The sequence below is a fragment of the Mirounga angustirostris genome, unplaced genomic scaffold (assembly GCF_029215605.1).
Source record: "Mirounga angustirostris isolate CCGP_5_RB_7025 unplaced genomic scaffold, mMirAng1.0.hap1 SCAF_13, whole genome shotgun sequence".
In the NCBI taxonomy this organism is placed as follows: Eukaryota; Metazoa; Chordata; class Mammalia; order Carnivora; family Phocidae; genus Mirounga; species Mirounga angustirostris.
Window position 1 is genome coordinate 20,111,661 of NW_026991721.1, and position 21,390 is coordinate 20,133,050.

Genomic DNA, 21,390 nt, shown 5'->3' on the forward strand with positions numbered 1-21,390 from the left:
CATGCGTTGATGGAAAAGCCCACAACCAGGAGGAAGGATGTTGGAATTGAGTTGTCAAGCTGTCCTGGATGTCTTGCACAAACTGAACAGGCCAATTTACTGCAACACTGCATAGGCTGAAGGCCCCTATCTCGTCTGTACAGTGCTTTCGCATGTTGAGATTATCCTCCTGGACCAGTCTCCCTTCCTTGCAGCTTTTCAGTTACTCCTAGGTTCCTTCTCATCAGCCTATCCTGGGTAATACTACCGTGTTAATCCTTGCCTTATGACCTGCCTGCGTGGCTAGGGAGAGGAGAGTCTCTTGCCCAGCCATCTGAAAACAGCAACTTTGTGTGTTTGGTGCTATTTCTGAATCCTAGTGGTGACTGGATTTCAGTGGCTTCCCCTTTGTAGCTCCAACTCCTGGCTTTCAGGAGGAAAACAGGCAGGCTTTTAGAAAGAAAAACATAAATAAATAACTTGGGCCACACAATCCCTGAGTTTCTTTGCCTATTCTTAACCTCCGAGCTTTGGGGGTTGCTTTGAAACGCAGCTGTTCTGGCTCTGCCCTCCAGGTGGCAGCGGTGCCACACCGCAGAGGCTCCAACCCCCTCGTCCCCGACTTCAAGTGTTAATGCAATTGACCAATCGGTGCTAAGATGATGGGAGGTAATTGGGTAATTGCATTTTACTGATCACAAGCAGAGCAAGGGAAAGGAAAAGGGGAAAGAAAGAGGGGCAGAGGAGGGAAGGGGACTGCAGTCCGAGAGGAGATTTGGGGACTAGGACCCAAAACGTCAGGACGCGGCATTGGCTGAGAGAAAGCCTAGAGTGGCAGGAGCTGCCACGGCCACAAGGAGCGCATTTATTTATCCGGGGAGAGCGGGGAGAGGAGCGGGCGGGAGGGGAAGAGAGTTAAGCCGAGGTGGATGGGAGGGGACCGGGGTTTCTGCCGCGCAGGGAATCGCGAGCCAGGGCGATGGCGCTGAGGACGGCGCGGGGCAGCTGCGCTCCCGAGAACGCGTCTCCTCGCCGAGAACCAGCCGGCGTCGAGAAGGTCTGCGCGAAGAGAGGCCAACTTGTGGCTCCTAAATGCACCCGACGCAGCTGGAAATGAGACCAAAGCTGCAGTTTCATTCGAGAAGGATGAGAGGAGCCAGCGATTAGGGATTTTTTTTTTTTTTTTTAATGTTTAACCTCCCTCGTTCCATTTTCTACTTTCCTCTTTTCTTTCCTTATTATGATTTTTAAATTTGCCTAACACCCCGTCGGTCCCCTCACTCCGCCTTCCCCATTCGAAATAAAAAGCCCAGTTTGAACTTCTTTCGCCGCGGCGCCCCCGGATGCGCTGCCCGCTGATGGAGGAGAAGGGGACCCCGGGGCTGGCAGGGGCCACCCGCGAGGGACCGCGTCACGCGTCTCCCCCGTGATCCCGGCCCTGATCGCGGAGTTCTGCAACACCTGGAGGATCTGGACCCGGTGCCCGGGGTGGGGGCGGGGACAGAGGAAACGAAAGCCACCCCGAGCCTTAAAAAGAAGAAGAAGAAGAAAAAGTAGCGGGGGGGGGGGGAGGGAGGAATGATTTTCTTCTTGACAGCTGACGGAGCCTTGAAATTTTCCTCCACTACCTCCGCCCCCGCCCCCGCCCCCGCCCCCCGCACTCCATTTAACGTGAGATTATGAAATTGCAGAGGCGGTGGAGGGAAGGAGGCAGGATGTAACAGGGAGTTTGGAGGGAGAGGGGAAGGTGGCTGGCCGGGTGGCTGAAATCAAAAATCCGATTGCGCACTGGGTTGTGATGAGAAATCTAATCAGATATTCGGGGAAGGGGCCGGCCGGAAGGCTGGCGAGTGGGGGGAGTTGAGCCCCAAATCCTTCGAAGGGGGAGTTAGGGGTTAGGAATCAACGATGCAAACGGAGACTTCTTTTGGTGGCGGTGGCTGTCGGGTGCCTTGTAAAAATGAAGGATGCGGGACGCAGCTCTCTCTTGGAACCGAACGCAGTGGATAAACTGATTGTGCAAGAGAAAACGAAGAAGGAAGCTTTTTCTTGTGAGACCTGGATCTTAACACAAACGTGTATGTGTGCACACAGGGAGCCTTGAAAAATGAAATAAACCCGTGTCAGACCCACGCGGCTCGGTGTGTTCTGACATAAATAAATAATAATAAAACAGCTGCCCCCCCCCCCCCAAAAAAAGGATGATTGGAAATGGAGAACGGAGGCTCCACAAAGAAAAAGTATGCTCTTTTTTCTCTGTAAAGGAGAAAGTAAGCCAAGGAGATATTTTTGGAATTGAAAGTTTGGGGCTTTTTTTTTTTTTTTTTTTTTTTTTTTTAGGAAAGTAAAGACCTGCTATGGTGGTGTTTTCTTTCCTTTTTGAATTTCCCACAAGAGGAGAGGGAATTAATAATACATCTGCAAAGAAATTTCGGAGAAGTTGACCGCGGCAGAATGAGGCATTGATTGGGGGAGAGAAACCAGCAGAGAGCACAGTTGGATTTGTGCCTATGTTGACTAAAATTGATGGATAATTGCAGTTGGATTTTTCTTCATCAACCTTCCCCCCCACCTTTTTTTTTTCTTTTTGGTGTCAAGATCATGCGTTTTCGCTTGTTCTTAACCACCTGGATTTCCATCTGGATGTTGCTGTGACCTGTCTGAAATACAGTGAGTGATTCTTATTTTCTTTTTTTATTGATGGAGAAAATACCCATTAATTTAGCATTCCTGGTTCCTTGATCCCTGCACCCCTTCGGTGGGATTCTTAAAGACCTGGCTGTTGGGGGCCAGAAAATAGGGAGAGGGTGACCCAGGCTTCTGTTCCATCAGGTTGTGCTCACCAATAGGCCGGTTTGCTATAATGATGCAGGTTGTCTGCATCCTGGGCAAATGCCTTTGCAAATGTGTACCAGGAAAAAAATAAATCTCCCCAAGAAAGCCGCTGCAGTGTGGGGTGCCTGTGGCTGTGTGATTGACACTCTGGAATGCGTTTAAGTTGCATGGCAGCCTTGGAGTTAGATGCACAAATGTTTAGCCATTGGAAATCGAAGGGACCAATTTAAATTTCATTATCCAACCTGACATTGCAGATCAACAGAATGTATTAACACAAAAATATGATAATAAACCAAGCAGATGAAGGATGGCTTCTGGAGGGTGGGTGGGTGGCGGGAGGGAGAGTGGGCACGGGGGGAGGAAGTGGTGGAGAGAGGTGGCTGCACTTTCCCCCATCTCCTTGCATACACATGCTCAAATGTGGCCTTCAGATTACCTAGGTTCTCCCCTGTGCTAAGAATGGGAAGGAGGACCCACTTCTTTTTCGACCCCACCCCCTTCAAACTAACCACTTCTTTGGATAACAGAAAGGCTGTCCAGAGATTGAAGGTGGCTTGGGCAGTTGACTTGGGTTTTGCCAGAAATCTTCCCAACATCATCAAGACAGGACTCTTGAGAAAAAGGCAGAAATCTGGTGTCCTGTGGTAACTTAGATAAGGAGCTAAAGAAAAGGTCTGTGTATTGAGCACCAGTGTTTCTCATGTGCCAGCTTTGTCTTGGGAGAGAGAGGCCAATAAAGATCAATAAGAGAAGGTTGAAAATGCTCAGAGAGCCTGGGGGGCCTGTAGGATCACCCCTCTTTCCATCTCCTTCCTCCCCCATCACTTCCAGGGTCATGGAGCTGGCTTTTTTTTTTTTTTTTTTTTTTTTTCTTTTAACAGAACTCTCCCTCTTCATCCTTCAATATTCCTCTCTGGGGCCTTCTATCAGAATCATAGACTCATATAACTTTAGAGCCAGAAGACTCCTCAGAGATCTAATGCCAATAAAAAAAGGAAACTGAGGCCTAGAGAAGCTATAACTCTGCTTAATGGCCAAACCTTAGGAGACAGGTAACTCACAAGCCTTTAAACAGCAGACAAAAGTCAGTCTGGGATCCAAGCTGGACAAGAATCAACCCTATCTAGCGTGGCTATTTCTGTCCCCACGGCTGCCATTTTTACCTAGAAGGGTCAAGGAAGGAACCTGTCCTGAAAGCTTGACATAAACTCTGACCACTCTGGACCTCAGGAGTAGCCCATCTACAATATTCATATCCTTTCTAATACTTTTTTTTTTTTTAATAGCAGAACTCAGATAATCCTAGTTTTAATACTACTAAAAATATTTTTAAAAAAGATCCCCAACTCTGGTATATCCCAAAGGAGATAAGAGGCCGAAATCTCCTGGATCCCTCCTTGGTGTTGGGCACATTTAACCTGGTGAGTGGTGGTCCCTGGAGAGGCATTAAGAACCGTGGAGTTAGATTTATATTAGGGAGGTGATAATAGAAACCAGAAACACCCTTGCTAAAAGCCTCTGAGTCTGTTTTTACACTCACATCATCTATTCTCATCCTTTTCATTACTCCTTAACTAAACTAGCCTACAGCTGAGCACTTCTTTAATTTATTTTTCTGGCCACATGTTTCCTGTTGGGACACAGATCAGGCAATACATTTATCAACCTATGAAAATAATCATGCAGGATTTTTTTTTCTCCCCTGAGCTCCTTGTAGCCTTCTGCATATCTTAGAATTCCTTGCAGGTTGTTTGTTTGTTTGCTTTTTTATTTTGTTTTTTACATGACCACAGTTAAGTCACTGCTTGCGATAATAAATTGATTCAAGTTATCTCAAGTTCCTGTTACGTTGCAACTTAGCACAAGTGACAAAAGAGGGGGGAAAAAGTACTTGTTTTTACTGCTTAGCTCTGGACATCACGTGGGAAACCCCCCAGCCTTGCAGTCAGCCTGGCTTCTGTTAATCCGTGGAGATCTGTCTCTTTCTTTCTTTCTTTCTTTCTTTCTTTTTTTCCTTTTTGAATTCAAAATGTCTTCACTACTACTCCAGTTAGACCTGAAAGTACATTCCTCTCCTAAACATTGTCAGCTCCTCTCGGTACCCTCCACACTTGCACACATGCAAACTTTTCTGAGAAAAAGAAGAAAGAAGGGAAGGGGGTGGGGGATAGAGAGAAGGAGAGAGAGAAAGAGGGTAGAGATATGTTTAAAGTTGTGGGCTGAAATGTGTCCTCCCACTCACCTCCATTTAAACATGTTCTTCAGATCTAGAGATGATGGAGCATCTAAGGATGGCATCATTTTTCATGCTGGTGAATCACTTCCACTACAGTTAGGGACGCATTGCCCAGCTTGGGGTTTAGCTCCTTTTGTTTGTCATTCAGGGTTGGCCCGGTATTCTAAGCAACTTGCTCATGGACTGATGAAAGAATTTTGACCATGCAAGAGCAGGAAAGTTACCTCATTTCAGCTTATTTCAGGGCCAAGGTTGGTGCCCTTTGAGTGATATTTGTGAGTAGGTAGTTGAATACTCAGATTCTGCAGAGGGCCATAGGCCCAGAAAGCTGCTGGGTTTTCCAAGTTCTGAAGTTACTTTTTTTTTTTTTTTTTTAAGATTGTATTTATTTATTTGAGAGAGAGAGAACGAGAGAGAGAGAGAGAGAGAGAGAGAGCGCGCACATGGGGGGGGTCAGAGGGAGAAGCAGACTCCCTGCTGAGCAGGGAGCCCAATGCAGGACTCAATCCTGGGGCTCCAGGATCTATGACCTGAGCTAAAGGCAGTCGTTTAACCAACTGAGCCACCCAGGCGCCCCTGAAGTTACTTTTTCAAGTATCTTCCCACTCTGATTTAATTGCTGTGCCCTTTGAGCAATAACTTTAATTTCTCTGACCCTCAATCTTCTCCTCATCTGTATAATGGGAATGGTAATGTCAACAAATTAGAATGGTTTTGTGAATTAAAAGTAATGTTATGCAAAGCCCCAGGCATAATAGGCCCTCTAAGGAGGCCTGTTTGTTGTGATTGTTCTTGGATTAATTTGGATTAACTTCCTGGGAATTAATACAGGCTGGCTGAGCACTTTACCAGTTCTAGTGGCTACGCTCAAAAACTAGGGAATGTGCAACTGACCTCACAGGAGTTGCCAGATTCTTCTTTTGATGTCTTATCAGGACAGATTGGCTGCAAGATATCATTTTAGATAGGAAATACTGCTTCCAGCCAGAAGCCGAAAAATCAAGATTTTCTCCTTAAAGTATAGAAACATAAATCTCGGCAAAAACAACACTTGAGAGAGATTTTGGAGAAAAATAATTCTATTGTGTGTACTATGGGTCGAAAAGTTGCATATGATAGCTCTTATATATTAAATGTATAATTTTAGCTGTCTGTTACAATGTCTGGCTCTGGAATGCTCAAAATAGAGGCAGATTTCTAGGTAATTATATAATTTAAAGTAGATAGTGTAAAATTCCGTTCCTAATATTAAGGCCCCCAAGTTCACAATTTGGACGCATAGGCTTCCTAGATATAAGGAATCCTATGTTGGTTAAACCTCTTTTGTGATAGGATAAAGGCCTGATAGAGTCTATGAAATCAAGATTTCATGTAGACATACTTGTCTTATAGGTTGCATGTGCTAATCTCCCAACACCAACTTGCCAGGGGTTTTCTGAGGCAGCCGGTCATGGTCATTGCTCCTAATTTCATTGTCTACAACAGCAACCCTGTGTTCTGTCCATTTCCTCAATGTTTCCGGAGACCTGTTCTTCCTTAGAGGGAAAAAGAGTCCTACTGTTTTAATTATTGTTATTCTTGATATCATATCTGTGGATGATAACAAGACAGGCTGAGGGATTGCCCATTGGAATTTTATACTGTGGCTTTTCAGTTAGGAAAACAATTTGAAATCTGTGTTCATTTTGGAAAAGCATTCTAAAGCTAATCATTTTCACTGATCTTGAGATGAGATGGAAATCATCTATGGAAGTTCTTACCATTTCATAGATTTTACTTTTTTGTGTGCTCCTTAAAGGTGACTAAGAAATTTGGTAAACTTGGACACTGGCACCATAAGTGAATATGAATATTCAGCTTTCCACTGTGTCACGTGTGTTACATGCACTATTTAACCTCTCTGAGTCTGTTTGCTCATCTGTAAAATAGGGGCGATAACAACCAGATAGAACTGAGTGCCATGAGGATGAAATCAGATTGCATATGTTATGCACAGTAGGCATTCAATACATGCACATTTAAATTGAGCATCTATGATTTTAGTTCAAGTAATGCGTAATTTGCAAATGAAAAATAAATTGATATGGTCTGGTTAAAGGAAGCAGTTTATCTAAATTCATGTTGGTATAGATTTTAAAAAGGAGAGATGTATTAATGAGGTTGGCGTAATTAGGTACAATCATTTTTGGTAAGATCCTATATATATATTTTTTTTAGTTTTTAATTTAATCACCAGGTGCTCGTCATGACAAGGGCCCTCCTTAATCCGGATCACCTATTTCACCCATCCCCCCCACCCCAACCCCCCCTCTGGTAATCATCAGTTTGTTCTCTATATTTAAGAGTCTGTTTCTTGGTCTGTCTCTCTCCCCCCACCCCTTTTGCTCATTTGTTATGTTTTGGTAAGATCCTACACTTTAAAAACATATTTGGATATACTTTAGTGAATGCTATTCCTTCAGGAAAGATTGAAACATGCTTTGTGAACTGTGGAAAATATACTCTGTGTCTGTGTAAACTTTCTTTAGATTACTTTATAATACAAATATAAAAAATTAATGATTTATAAATGGTCTTTTGGAAGACTCTCCAAAGGGATCAAAGTCTCTTGCATCTTACTTTTCTTCAAAATGATTTCTCTGGAGAAATGTAAATTTGACAGTTGAAATTTGGTTGGGCAAATCTTGTGGCTCAGACAGTGCGCTTGTCACACTCTGATGGCAAGAATTTTATTTGTTCTCTGGCAGGTTCTCAGCACCTCAGAAGAGTTTTTGACAGTGTGCATGCAGTAAATATTCTTTGAATGACTAATTGAATTTAGTTTGAGACATCCCCTCCAGAAAACTCAAATGCACATATATCTGCGTGTTTGCACCTTCCTGCAGGAACACAAATACATGTAAGAAACGTGGCTTTCAGGAATCTGTAGAGGTTCGATGAGAAATACGAATCAATGGGTGTACTGACGTGTGTGTGTGTGTGTGTGTACAGATATTAAACCCTTATTGAGTGGCTTCCTTATGTTGCAAAGGCTGAGGTCTGAAAGTTAGGTGCTACAGTATTTTTTTCCTACTCTTGATGTTACCAGTAACACACTGTAACAATTTGTATAAGTCATTTTACCTCTCTTAGGTCAGGCTTATATTCTCCTCTATTAAATAAAGGTGAAAACTAAGATGCCTTCAAGCTAAGATTTTAGGATTCTGAATTCCTAATTGACTACCTAGGGATTCAGGATTCCTAGGAACTGAAAATATTAATCCCTGATCTCAAGATACTAGTTGTTAAAATGTGGAGTATAGTATTCTGGGAGAAAAGCAGAATCACTGTTACAATGGCAGATATGTAGGGTAAAAAGGGGAAGGAAATCTCTAGTGTGTGTAGGGGAAATATAAAGCGATTTGAAATAGAGAAACATTGCATTCTAAGTTTGTTTCACACCTGTTAGCTGGTGGATCCTAAGTAGCAATTAACCTAGCAATGTCTCAGTTTCCTCAACTATAAAAATGGAAATAATTTTTTATGCAGTTATTTTGGAAGCACTGTGATGTCTACATGTTTGGCACATGATCAGTATACAATAAATGCTAGCTCACTTCCTTTTCATTAAAATCCTTGGTTATTTTTCACAGATGTGGGAACATTTAACTGAGAGTCTTGTGAGTGTTTTGCTTTATATTTATACTGAGTGTGTAAATGAATTTTTTGCCAACTTTACTATCAAAGTTGGCAATATTATTTTTGATAATGTTTTCCAGTGTCAATCATATTTATAATGAAGTCTAAAAGGATGAAAAACTTGTGTTAGATTAATTAACTTATTTCAACTGTGGCATGAGCTGATGGCAGATATCTATGCTTATGGAAGCTTTTAACACTTAAGGAAGTTGTGGGTATAATTTCTTAATAGCAGTAGTAACTACCATTTATTTATTGAGCATTTGGTAAGCACCAGGCACTATGTCAAAATTATATATTTTTCTGCTTAATTCTCACCTAGGGAACTGAAACAAAAGAGCTTAAGTAATTTGTCCAAGGTCATATAGCAACTAATCAGTGGACCTAGAAGTAGAAGCTACATTTCTTCTGACTTTAGAACCTGAGATGAGAATCAGTAAATTCAAACTTTTTCACTTGGTAACAAATAAACACTCCAGTACACCATCATCTAGCCTAGTACTCAGTCTGAATATTTTAATTGAGACTGAGATGGCTACAGTCTCCCCTTTCCCTATTTCTTGGAACAAAAGTTATACTGAGATGCTTAGGTCACATGTATGTTGCATATCTTTGTCAGTCTTCAACTATATCCAAGTGTGCCCCTAAGTGAGAAAGGGACAACTAAGAAACACTGGGGGAAAATCGCGCTAACTCACTCAACACACTAGCAGAAAAGCTTTACAAAATGCTGTGAGATCACCTGGAAATTCAAAGTTGTATGAGAAATAAGGTCAACGCTAATAGTGTTTGGTGTTTATTAGTTACAATGTCATATGAACTAGAGGCGCTCCTAATGGTGGGCACCTAATGCCTGATCTCAGGTCTCATCACGGTTAATCCGTCTGCAGCACTCGATACCAGTATGGCCTCTGGCTTTCTGAAACCCTTCCAGAGGTTTAAGGTGCTGCTCACCGTCCCTTCCTTTATTAATTTCACTTCCTCCTCCTCCAGTCCTCCTGTTCACTCCTTAAATGTTGAAGGCTTCCCCCTTTGAATTTATTCTATTCTCTCTCTCTGCATTCTTAAGACATGTCAACTGGGCTTATTTTGAGAGATGACACTGAAATCCTTGGCCTCAACCACCCTGTGGCTAGTAAATCTCCATTGCCAGAAAGCTCCTACTCACATATCTGGGTCTCCTGTGGACCTTACAAACTTAATATGCCAACTGTAACTGATTATTTGCCCCCCAGAAGCCTATATATTTTCAGTTTCAAATGATATCTATATCTCTTTCACTTCCCTCATATCCCGTGACTCATCAAATCACTCATCAATCTATTCTCCGTCTTAAACTCAGTTCAGATTCCATTGTTTCTCTCCTAGATGTCTTCTGATGATGCCAACTTTTCTCCGGTGTAGTCCATTATTCATTCTTCCTTTAAAAGGATTATCCTAAGAAATAAAGCTGGACAGCCCCTTCTAGATTCTATAAATGCATTTATAGAATAAAATCAAAATTCTACTCTTGATAATACAGTCTGGCCAGCCTATTCATGCCTCTCTTGTCCTCCTGCCATACTGAATATTTTATTCCTCTAGAGATACTCTAGGCTAGTTTTGGCTCACACTGTGAGACCTAATCCATGTTTCTAGGATATACCCATACTTCAAGTCTCAGAGCAAGTTACTGCCTCTGGAAAAACGTTTCCCAGCTTCCCTAGGCCCACTGAGTTCCCCTTCTCTTCTTTACATCAGCATTTTGTTAATAGATCTGTATTAGCTTTTTTTTTTTAAAGATTTTATTTATTTATTTACTTACTTATTTGAGAAAGAGAGAGAGAGAGCACGAGTGGGGTGAGGGGCAGAGGGAGAAGCAGACTCCCCGCTGAGCAGGAAGCCCGATGCAGGGCTAGATCCCAGGACTCAGGGATCATGACCCAAGCCAAAGGCAGATGCTTAACAACTGAGCCACCCAGGTGCCCCAGTAGCTTTTATCACTGTTATAACAACTGTTTACTTGGCTAAAACCCACTAGATGGTGACTTTTTTTTAAGTTATGGACCTCATCTTAACTCGTCATATCCCATATCTAACTAACGTATTGCACAGGAGTTCTCAGTTTGGTAATGCCAATAACTACGTGGACTGATCTAACACATCTTTAAGGTGAAGAGTTTCCTTTAATTTGGTTGATGGTGTAAGGCCATTATTTTCCAATATTTTCACCATTAGGATACATTTTTTTTTTTCCTTCTTAGGGACCAATGTTTCAGAAATACTTTGACCAGTAAATACCTTGCAATTTGTTTCTCCATTTTTCCTAATTGAAACATATACTTGCCAATCACCACTCTCTAAATAACCCACATAAACATTTTTGCCATGACCTGATATAAACTGAACTAAAAGAAAAGGAGTTTTAATTACAGTATGCAATTATTTGAGTACAGGCATGATTTTGAATCAGCTTTTTGAAATATTGGTAATAGCTGTCTTTGAGGATACCAGTTTTGAAAATAGTTCTATAAATATATTTTAGCATGAATTTTAGGCTCTAATTTGTAGCTGCTAATCGTAGACTCACTGCAGGCTTTGCAGTGCAGACTCCTGGATGTCCTTGTTCACAAAGAATATTACTTACAAAAAGGAAGGTGCGCCTTGAAGCTAGACACCACACAAGCTGTAGGGTTACATGAAGTGGGCCTTTTTACTCATGAATGACTATTGGAAAGAGACTATGTCTTTTAATTTTGAATATTGCCCAAAGATGGACTCATGCAGTGGAAGAATAAAAAAGATGGTCTCTTTAGTAAAAATGCCTGGATTGAAAAATTTGTTGAGTTGTAGTCACTTTTTACAACATGTGGACAGCTGATTTTATGGAGCCTGGTTCATCTCAGGAGATGCTTTGGCATCATGCTTCATGGTCACTGCCTCCTTTCTCTCATAAGAAACAGCAGAAGACACTGGATTAGATTTTTTTTTTAAATGTTAAATGGTAAGACATTAATTATGGTTTTATTTTATTCTTCAATCTTTGAATGTAAATAAATGGCTTGAATATGTTGAATTAGAACATTTCCTTTACCTTTAGTCTTTTTTTTTTTTTTTAGTTTTTCTTCTAGTCCTAGTTTCCGCCCCCACCCCAGTTTAGAGCTTACTATTGTTAATCTCTAATAATAGTAAATAAGAGAGTATTAATTGTAGTGCTTCGCAGTGCTTTTTAAATCTAGCTATCCCTTTGAATCCTCTCAACATTTTGGTCCCAGAATTTCCAAAGCAATATTCTCTGTTAACTACACTCTTTGTGATGAAGTATCAGGTTCTGGTGTATGTGGTGGTGGGGAGGTGGAGTGATGTGCAAGGAAAGGTTTCTTTAGAGGATAAGTGCTGTATTTGGCCTCTGGTTCTTGCCAGATTATAAACTGCTGAGACAACAGTTTTCTTGGAGGGGTCCATTTGTTTGTTTTATCCAATCAATTTTGGCCAAGTCACTGTCTGGAAAATGGGAGAATTTAGCCATTTCATTGTATTTCCTTATTTGTTGTTAAGGTGGATATCTGGGATGGCAATGGGTTTCTCATTAAAAAACAGTAAGGTCTTTTTCTTATGACTAATACTGTTCTCATTATTAAAATCATCTGTTATTGTGATGTGGCCCTGCCTTAGAACAAGTTGATTGATTTGTGATGTTTTAATACATAGCCTGTTGTTGATACAGCTGATCCTTTTATAGGGTTTTTGAGTCTAAGAAATGTAGTACTATTCTCAGGACAATAGACAGATTTTCTTGAACCAATGATTTGATAGTAAGAACTTGAGTAACTAAGTATGAGGAGGGAGGTGGTTAAAAAAGGTGCATGGCATTTGAAAATGTAGACATGAATGGTTTAAAATGAAATGATTTACAATGGAAAGGTTTACAGCTGAATCTGAGCCAGATCTCAGATTGTGCTGATTTTACAACCTCAGGTGAAAAGGAGGTGGGTGGGTGGGACGAGGGAAGGGAGAGGGAGCCGGAGAGATTGATTGAGATTACTCTGATCCTGGCTGTTCTGATCTGAGCAGAAAGAATGCTGAGAGTTTAGTTAGCTGATCTCTGGAGAGACTCACCTGGACAGGGACCAGAGCATGTGTGTGGGTGAATGAATTCAACTGCATGATGGGAACTAAGCCAGGGGACTCTGCTTTCCTCGAACTGAAAAGGCAGAACGTCAGAAGCCACCCTAAAAGAGTTAACATCTACACAGTGGTGTTCAGGAAGGCAAGAATGGAACTGTGAAGGCTTTCTCTGTATTGTTTGAACGTTGCCATGGCGATAGTCTCCAGCAGAAGTTACATGTTTTTCAATTCCCCAAAGCAGCAAACAGCCTTTCCTCTCCTCATCCTCCCTTCATCCCTCCCTATCTCCTCCATCCTTGGTCCTTATCTCCTCCACCTCCCTCCTCCCGCCCGTCCTTTCTTTTGTTCTCACTTTCTCAACTGTTCTCCATTAACAGCAAAAATATTCCAACTCCACGAGGTTGCTTTTAGGCAGAAAGGGAGTCAGACATACAACCTTCTATCCGGGTTTCTGTTTTCCCCCGTCTGTTTACGCATTAAAGACCTAATTAGACGGAAGCTGTGGATGGAAGCAGGGTTGGGGCTTTCCCTGTTGGTAGGACATAGAACATATTATAATGGTTGGTGTTGTGGTGATATGTTAATTGGATCGCTCCAGGCAAGTGCAGAGCAGCAGTCTCTGACAATTAGAAAGAACAATGACTTTACTATGAAGGAGCCCACTCTCTTAACCAGTGGGAGGATTAGCATGCATTGCAGGTCTCTGGAAGGTTCCTGTAGACCCCAGCAGAGATCTGCAGTTGGAAATGCCTCCTGTCTCTTTAAAGCCAGGCTGCTCCCTCTCCTTTAGCTTCTTTTACTGCCAAAGGAAGAGAAGTAGGGGGAATGGTGAGAGATCTGGTTTCCTGGGTGGTGGGGGACCCTGTCGCCTGCAGACCTGGGCCGTAGGATATACTGCAGGGATGTGAGGAAGAAATCCTTGCCTGCTTAATGCACGTGGCCAGTGAATTGTGAAATGGGTCTCATTAGAGCCTTTCATATCCCGGCATGTGCCAAAGTGCTTTGCCGGCACAGCGCCATCACTTCAGGTCCATCCCTGCTGCAGCCAAGAAGGGACAGAGGCTCTGTCTGTGTTAAAGGCTCCAGTCCCATCGCTCTCTGTCTACTGTTCATTGTAAGGCGCCTCTGGGCCTCTCCGTCTGGCCAGGGATGAGGCGCAACACATCCCGTAGGTGTTTGCAGAGAGGAAGTGTGAAGGATTTGAGCCCCACGGATGGGTTTGAGGCTGCAGTGCTGACTGGCGCCCAGAAGTTCCCTCTCTTTTCTCCAGGGATGGCATCAAAGCTGTTTGATAGGCTTTCCTGCAAATACACCCCGATGCCCACCTGAAACAGAAGATGGGTAGTTCAGAGCCAAATAAGTTATCAGAGCCCTTTGTGTTATTGCATACAGAGGTACTTTTTGCTTTCTCTCAGATTCACCTACTAGAGGTTTTAGAATCAAATTTTATCTCCCAATGCATAGCCCCATCCGTAGCCCTCAGAGCTGCCATATGCTGAGTGCTGTCAGTCACTCTGAATATCTCTTATCTAGAACATCTGATGATTCTACAAGGTGGTTGATATAAAAGCATAGATGTGGGAAGCCAAATCAAATTGAGCCCTCTTACTTCTTAGATCTGGGACTTTTGGTAATTAACTCTTTTGAAACTCAACTTTCTCATCTGCAACATGGGAATAAATATAGTACAGACTTGTGAATTATACTTGAAATAATGTATGCCAAACTTGAAGCAGAACATTTGCAATGAAAAACATTCAAGCCATTATTTGTGAAAACATGAGAGTTACTTTTACATAACAATATTATGAAATAGTCATAAGGCACATGCCTCAGGCAGCACAATATTAAAAATAATTAAGGGCAGATTGTTTAATGAAAAAGGAAAAGCAGTTTTTGAAGATGAGGTTCTGAATTTGAAATGGTGAAGTTTCTGATATTTTTGGTATAACTCAGCTTGGAAAGCAGAATAGATAGAATGATTGAAATAAACTTCTGTTGCATTCATTCTGGATAGATGATTTTCATCTATCCATATTAGGATTTTTGTGTTTGTTTTTGTGGGATTGATCTCTTGGGCTTTGTGTCAGTTATGATGCCTTAGATTGGAAATAAGAAGAAATAATGCTAGCTAAGTTAAGCAAAAATAAGAGTATTTATTGGCATATACAATTGAAAAGTCCTACAGTACATCGAGTTCAGGTATGGCTTGATCCAGATACTAATAATGTCATAGGGACTCCTGGTCTATTTTCTCTGTAATTCTCATAGCTCAGCCTTCTTCCACGGGCCATTTTCACCCTTAGAGCATTGTTGTGCATTCCCTAACTCATCCACCAAAGAAAGATTTACACTTTGGTTGCACAATTTCCTTAAGACAACCTGAGATCTAAGCTAACTGGACTGGCTTAGGTTATATGCCCACTCATTGACCCATCACTGGCTTCAAGGGAATGGAGCTGACAGTCAAATACATATGCAAATGGAATTCAGAAGCTATCAAGAGACAAGGGGAATTAGGTGCTAGAGAGATAATCACAGATAAATACCATAGGTCCAATAGTGGAGAGTGGGAAGAATGAGTTGTTATACTTCACATTGTAACTTGCCACAAGGGTTAATTTTGTTCATACTTCTCTGTGATACTACATTTGTATTTGGTATCGCAGTTTTAATAACGACCTAAGGAGTTTTGTTCTTCCTGAAAATCATCTGGCTGTAGCTATCAATTTTTCAGAGGAACAACTTCATCTGCCTTCATGCTATTTTTGCATTACTCCTTTCATGTGTTAGGAACAGGTTCTTGGGTTTGAATGGGAGTTTACATGCTTTCCTGGAAGTGTGGAAACAAAAGCAAAAACAAAAGAATCCTCTTCAGGCAATAGCAAGTCATTGGTAGAGGTCCTTTAAACTGCTTCAAACACCCATGATCCTGGTCACCTGCACCAGCCAAGGCTGTGCTTCTATCCAGCTTTGATTTCATCTAATTTGTCACTACAAAGAGCTCAGTAGTGACATAGTCCATCCCTGAACTCTCCATTCTGCCTACCCAAAAATAGTAATCCAGGTAATATGGCACAATGTCCTTTGCTCCTTAATAGCAAGGAGAAGAAATGCTGATCTGGGCTTTCGATACAAATATTTGTCAATACCATCTATTCAAAGCATATGATGGCTCATCAAGTTCAAGGACTGGGAACTATCTCTTTTGTAGTCTTCACTCTGTGTGTACTGTATTGTACATACTGTGGACACTGTATTCATACCTACATAGTGGCATGCTCTGAATTGAGAATCCAAGCAAGTCTAAATGATTCTCATAAGAGCTGTTGGAGAGCAGAGTGCTGGTAGAGTATGTTGTGCCTAGAAATTTACAACAGGGAAGGGGCGCCTGGGTGGCTCAGTTGGTTGAGTGTCTGCCTTCAGCTCAGGTCATGAACCAGGGTCCTGGGATTGAGTCCCGCATTGGGCTCCCTGCTCAGGGAGGAGCCTGCTTCTCCTCTGCCTGCCTCTCTCTCTCTGGCAAATAAAAAAAATCTTTAAAAAAAAAAAAAAAAGAAAGAAATTTACAACAGTGAAGAAGATACCAGTTTATTGACCGCCATTTATATGGTAGAAATTGTAGTGGGTTATTTTCATATTTTATCTCATTGTATCCTTAACAAAACCACAATAATAATAATATTAATAATAATAATACAAAAATGCCAATAAAGGTGACATTTATTGACCTATTGCTGTGTATAGGCACTGTTCCAAATGCTTCACCTTTGTAATGACATGGAATCCATAAGTAAATAAGTATTTTTTTTTTTTTTTTAGATATAAGTAAAGAGAAGTTTGGATAGGTTCAGTTGACATACCTTTGTCACAGAGCTAATAAATGACAGCTCCACTTTGAAATTCTGGTCAGCCCTGCCAAGCCACGACTCTGGATTTTTGAAAGTAAAACTTTTCCTGCACCTTTTGTTTTAAATATATCAACCATTTGAGATCACCTCAAGTAAACCACATGGGTGTTTTAGGAGGCCTTGTTGTTTGTCTGATGTTGGGAAGAGTGAGGAAACATTTCCTACCCCAGTGGTCCCCGGCAACTTTGAATATCTCAACAGATACGAGCGGTTGGTGGGCCTTCTTCCTGAAGATGGGATGATACCACTAGTCACGTACCTAGCTGCGTACGGCCATGGTACGTATTTCTTGTCTCATTTGTAACCATCAGAAGACATCCTCCTCATATGTAGAAAGGGGAGATTGGGCCCTTTCCTCCAGAGTCCCTAAGACTCTTGACTCTCTCAGACCAGCATGGTAGGTGGGAGACACTGAAGGGGAGAGAGCTCTGGGACACTGTTTTTGCTGCCTGTCCCAAGGAGCTGCTAAACAAAATTGCTGTCCTCAGCTTATCCAGGCATTGGGCCAGTTAGGAGGCAGTGCCCCAAACCAATTTCCTTACTCATTCCTCTATCACACTTTATTCTGCTGATGAGACCGACACTACAACAGCATAGAAAGTAGACACACACACTGCAGGTGCAGGATTTATGGACCCAAACCCTTGCACACACACATAAACACACATGCACATAATCCCCACCAGTTTATCTTCACGTTCTGAATTCCCACCTGACTCCTGAGAGGCCTCTTAGAGCCATGTGCCATTCATCTTTCTCTATGATTCAAGAGAGGAGAGAAAGAACGACCTACAGGGCAGTAAGCTGTGGCTTCAGGGCATGGTTGGACATCTGAGAATTATTCTCCTTGTTGCCTACTGTATATTTGACCCACTATCTGCTGTTTAAAGAATATGAAGTGACTTTAATATCAGTTGTGGCTTCTTATCCCCAAATCGAATACTTTTTAAAAACAAACAGAAGAGGCTTGGTGCTTTTCGCTATTTTATGATGTCTGAACACTCCTTTCCGTCCCTTGGGGCTGGCGAGACAGAGTGGTACTTGCCTCATGTTGTCTCTAGAATATGCCCCTTTCCAACCCTAACTCAGGCTTTTAGCACTTCTCAGTCCCAGATAACTGTAATCATGCCCTGATTTGCCCTTCTCCTCCCCATCCACCTTTATCACCAGTTATTTATCTTCCGAAGACATTGATGTTCTCTTCCTAGCAAACCCTCACTTGTAAAATAAATGCCAGACCCCGAAATCTGGAGCTGTTCCAGAGGGCCTCTCTCTCTCTCTCTCTCTCAGCTCTTCTCTCAATTTCAGTGTGTGTTTCTTAGCTATACCATATTGTTTTCATTTCCTATTTACTGCTTTGTACAGGCGATTGCTCTGTGTGCCTATTATTTGTTTCCCCACCTAGAGTGAAGGCTTCCTGAGGTCAGCCCCTTGACTTGCACCTCTGTGTCCTCGCCTCCATGCCTTACATAGGAGGAGATACTCAATGCATCTTCATAATAGAAAAAATCTGCTTCATAAGCTTCCAACTGCTGATCTTAAAAAAAAAAAAAAAAAAGCATTGCTTTGTTTTTCATTAGTTTCTCATTATTTTTCCTAGTAGATGGCCTCATAGACTCTACTTGGGGCTAGGCAACCTTCTCTATTAGGGGCACCCACCTCGCAGCATATCATCTTTGCAATTAGAAGAGCTCTGTTTGGCTGAGTTTCCTGTAGGATCCCTTAAGAAAGCTGATATTCAGAGAGCAGTAATTCAGAGCTCTAGGTTTCCCACGGCTGTTTGGTTAGCAGGGATGTGGAGCTCCCTCGTCAAAGCAATATGCTTCTGTGGGCAAAGGCGTGCTTATCTTCTTTAGAGGGCTACCTTGCTTCTGTTTTTCCATAGTGCTGACATGGCAGATGGATTTCCCAAGGGGCATGTTCATGTGTACAAGATGTTTCTTTTTCCAACTTCCTGTTCTGTGACAGTTACAAGAGCATAATGAAGTTGCAACTCTTAATGTTTTAAATCTCCTGCCTGTGTTTGCATATTATTCAAATATGTAGCATTGTTTCCTGAAGCTAATCCACAAAATGGGAAGGTGTCATGAGGAAGTTTGCAACAACAAATAGGGGGAAAGGAGCAAAATGCCATTGAGTTTCTCACAGAAGTAAATTTATATGATTCAAAAAGCTGACCTTTATCTTTTTTCCTTTGTCATTTTGTTAGGGTCAAAATGTCCTTTTTTTTTTTTTAAGCATATATGATATATATATGCTGTTTAAAATTTTTTCTCCTAATGTCGTTACTTGGCAAGATAAGTGTTTTTTGAGTACTCATATGTTTATAACACATGACCTCCATGTCTGTCATTAACTTCAATGGTTCAATAGGCTAGGACACTGCAATAAGATACAAACACTAGAGTACTGGGAAAAACTTTGCACAGGTGGTTGTGGGTAAAATAGAAAACGTGAGTCCATATCACTGTAGCATTTCGATGATGGCTCTTTCCCACTGCTGAATGCCATTGTCAACTGTAACTGGCTAGTGCTGATTCTGCTACTTGCTACTTTCTGGCCATAGGACTCTAAGCAGGTTATCTTCCCTCTCTAAGGCTTTTGTATCTGGAAAATGAAGACTTTTGATTTAGATGCTCTGCAGTGTTCCTTTTAGCTCTCTCTTTCTGAAGTCGAAGACATTTCACAGACTATTTGCAGGGTTCAGGACTGTATTTGCCAGAGCGAGTGAAAATGCATTTTCCTTGTTCTCCTTCTCAGTTATTCCCGATGGCTTATTTCCTTTCTGCACATCTTGCCCTCCTCTGGCCTTTTTTTTTTTTTTTTTTCATCACACTTGTCAAATATATTTCTTTCCTCTTCTATCTATGTCTAGCCAAGTCTCCCACATCGGAGTTGCGTTCTGGTGTGTGTGTGTGGCTATTCTGCAGGGTAAGCACTTCATTTCAGACTTGCTTCCACTAATTAACTACGAAATTAAGTAGGTGAATTCATTGATTCAGCACTTGGTTTGATGTTCATATTAACTCATTAAAAGGGAAGCCCTGGATGTGGCCAGAGGCTTGACGGGAATCTTTCCCTCCCCCTGAAATCTCCTTTGACTTCCCACACTAGATCACTATCTTGCTGTTTCTCAGAAGTATGCATGCATCTGGGGAACAGCCAAATGACCGAAAACTGAGATGGGCAGGAATTCCATTCTTTGTGATGATAGAAACAATCTTTGCTTTTTCTTCTTCTCCCTGCCTTGCTCACTGGCCACTGCTTCAATTCTACTTCTGATATACCTGGATGAATTTCCTTTGGATGCCTACTGAGATTTCAGTGATACCTATTCCATGTCCGATGCCCCAGTGGCCACTGCCCCTTTGGCCCCAAGCCCATGAGGAAATTAGACCTCCACGGGGGTAGAAATCCTCACCTCATTTCCATCAGAAAGAACTTATGTAGGAAGCTTTAATAGGGTTCCACACCCCACATCAGAGCCATCAACTGGTTTTCAGGAAAAATATTGTCTTAAAATCTATTTTCATTTTTGTTTCCAGCAATCACATCCTGTTTCATTCTTCTTTGCCTTGTACGTAATAACCACAAGTGAATGACAGGAAGGGTGGCCATTTGTCAAAAAACTGTGCTTACCTTTTTTTTTTTTTTTTACTTTTCCCCCATTTCTATAAGGATTCATGTGGTTTTTCAAATCTCTATAAATAGTATCTAGCTGGTAAAATATGTTTTATGATAAAATAGAGTGGAATGTGGTTTGTAATAGAGTAGCATCCATTGTAAAAGAGGCTTTTCTTGGAGCCAATCCAAGAAGTTCAGTTACTTGTCTAAAGTAATTGGATTAAAAGAAACATGTACTAAATATATGTTTTCTGATTTTCTATACTTTCTGTACCTTGCACCTCTGTTAAGAATCCTGAAGTGTCATTGCCTTAAGACAGTTCATTTTATTTGTTCCATTTATTAAATTGTGTGCACTGATTGTTAGCATACATTGACCTTATCTCCCATTGAAGCATTGGTAGCAGCCTCTGTCAATCTCTCCCAGCACCTCATACACACCTCTACCATGGCCCTCATCACATCATTTAGTAATTGCATGTTTATTAAATATTTCCCCATAGTATCTTGAGCTTTTTCTACATAGGGAGCCTGTCTTATTCTTCTTTGTATATCTCTTTGATACATAGTAGGTATTCAATCAGTGTTGAAAGAAAGTAAATGGAGTAGTGAACACTAAAAACTTGGAATTTGTTTAAAGCAAAATTTAATCCCTCTGATTATAATGCAATTTGAATTTAAGTAAACTTTCTTTTGCAAATTTCAGTACCATAGTGTTATGAATTACTATGTCAAATAGAACTACTAAATTCATTTTATACATTTGTGTTTTAAGACACTACTTTGGGTTTTAAAACATCAACACCTTTTTTTTTTTACACATTGTTTTGAAATATGATTGAATGAGTATAATTCAAGGAATTAGTTAATGTTAATCAATTAGTTATTAATCTTTAGTTACTTAAGAGATTTTTTTTTTTTCTGGACACCTGGGTGGCTCTGTCGGTTAAGCTTCTGCCTTCAGCTCAGGTCAAGATCCCAGGGTCCTGGGATTGAGTTCCCCATCAGGCTCCCTGC

General features: G+C 41.4%; 1 protein-coding gene across 1 annotated transcript in view; it reads left to right on the plus strand.

The window, feature by feature from the left end:
* Positions 1-2,444: 2,444 nt before the first annotated feature.
* The window catches only part of LRRC4C (leucine rich repeat containing 4C), a 156,273-nt gene continuing 137,327 nt past the window's right edge, over positions 2,445-21,390 (plus strand). Inside the window, exon 1 of the mRNA XM_045893881.2 lies at positions 2,445-2,649. The gene's annotated coding sequence lies outside the window, so the exon portion shown is untranslated. The remainder of the gene's footprint in view (positions 2,650-21,390) is intronic.